Below are 2,077 nucleotides of genomic sequence, written 5' to 3'. Positions count from 1 at the left end.
GAGCTGGACCCATTATTTCTGCATTACATGTGTTACATGATTAAAACCAGAGAAAACAGGAGCTTAAAAGATGGGAAACAATAACACAACCAACATGCACAGTGATCATGGAACCTGAGTGGGATATATTAGAGAGCAAGTGGCCATTTTTTCCTCAAAGTTGCTGTGCTAGAGTCAGTAAAAAGCACAAGGTCCAAAATGTGATGGCTGGATGGCTGGGTCAGCTTTGGGCATCTCCAGATCTCCAGTTCTTGTGGGGTGTTCCTGGTCTGCAGTGGTCAGTATCTATCAAAAGTGATCCAAGGAGGTAACAGTGGTGAACCAATGATCATGGGCCAAGACACTGATACACATGGTGAGTGAAGGCTGGTGGTCCAATCCAGCAGACAAGCTACTGTGGCTCAAACTGCACAAAAAGTTAATGCTGGTTCTGATAGGAAGATGTCACAATACACAGTGTATCGGTTTGCTGTGAATGGGGCTGCATAGCCACAGACAAGTAAGGCAAAACTGGTAGTAAGCAAAAATGCTTCAGGAACGGTTTGAGGAGCACAACAACGAGTTTGAGGTGTTGACTTGGCCTCCAAATCCTCCAGGTCTCAATCCAATCGAGCATCTGTGTACCGGGCAAACAAGTCAGATGCATGGAGGCCCCGCCTCACAAGTTACAAGACTTAAAGAATCTGTTGCTAACATCTTGGTGCCAGCACAAGGTCTTTGTTAGCAACACAACACAGTTTTAGGCAGGTGATCATAATGTTATGACTGATCAATGTATAATCAGGATGCATTGTGTAATACAGGAATTAGAAACACACCTTGCCACTGAACAGTTGACAGAATAATTATAATAATTTTGTTTTCTTTTGGCCCCTGTTACATTTTATTTAAAGCCAAGGGACAAGTTGCTGTTTTTAATCAACTGAGCAGCTTTTTGGAATTAAACAACTGCTTTGATGTCTTACAATTAGCAGTTTAACCACGTTTAACCTAAACATAGTGAATGGCAGATTTTAGTATCACAGGATCTTAGTTCTGCAACTGAGACCATCGACCACAAAGCAATAACAGATCAGATGGCAAACTGTGTGGGACTTCCTGGGACAATGCTAAAGGAGTTTGAGTCCTACTTAAAGGACTGAGATGGCTTTGTGTCTGGATAATTATTAGAGTCTCGAGTTTAATGTGAATGGGTTTTCTGTGAACTCAATTCTACTTTCAGGAGCTGCACTGAGCCCGTGCTGCACTTCTGCACAACAACCACTAGATGGACCATTGGATTCTCCGAAGCAGCCGCACAGACTGAACATGGAATACGTATACTTTACATTATTGTTTCTTTTAATGTTAACTGGATATTTTTCTCAGTTATAAATATTTCTGACATACAAAAACAAATAAATCACTTTTACCTCATTCTATTTCCATTTTAATTTTATATTATAGCACTTATATCACACATCAACTGAGCAGGAAATTGATTTTGCTAGACTCACTCAGCTTAAAAGGTACAATAAGTAATTTTTTCAGGTTATGTAAAGAAAAAAAGGAATGTTGTACTCATAAATATACACTGATTAGTGTTTAATTACATCATCCATCAAATTCATGCATTGTCATAAACTTAGAATGAAACCATTAAAAATACATGGGGGCAGGCACTGGTTTGCATGTTATGCTGACTTCATGTATACAGTGACTGAGGTGGATATTGCTGTTATGCCCAGTTGTGTTTTTTTGTCTGTGGCTTGAGACCAGTAACACATGTAGTATGTCTTAAAAGTTACTTTTAATTTAAAGACCACAAATACTTCTTTCAAACTATATGTGACCATTTAATATTTTTATGTGTATATTTTCATCGTCCTTCTCATTATTCCTCCTCAACTCAAGCGTCATCTCCTTAACTGAAGTTGAAATCGTGAATGAATATGTTTGGTTATTCTCAATACTGTCGCAATTACTTTGTCAGATGATAAACAGTTTGATTAAAGTATCAGATCGTGTAAGAGTTTATTCACTAAGTGGCCGAGTCCATTGATGTTAGATCAACAAGACAGTTTCAAGTTTATTACAT

The sequence above is a fragment of the Astatotilapia calliptera genome, chromosome 13 (assembly GCF_900246225.1).
Source record: "Astatotilapia calliptera chromosome 13, fAstCal1.2, whole genome shotgun sequence".
Lineage (NCBI taxonomy): Eukaryota > Metazoa > Chordata > Actinopteri > Cichliformes > Cichlidae > Astatotilapia > Astatotilapia calliptera.
This window is presented reverse-complemented; position numbering follows the sequence as displayed.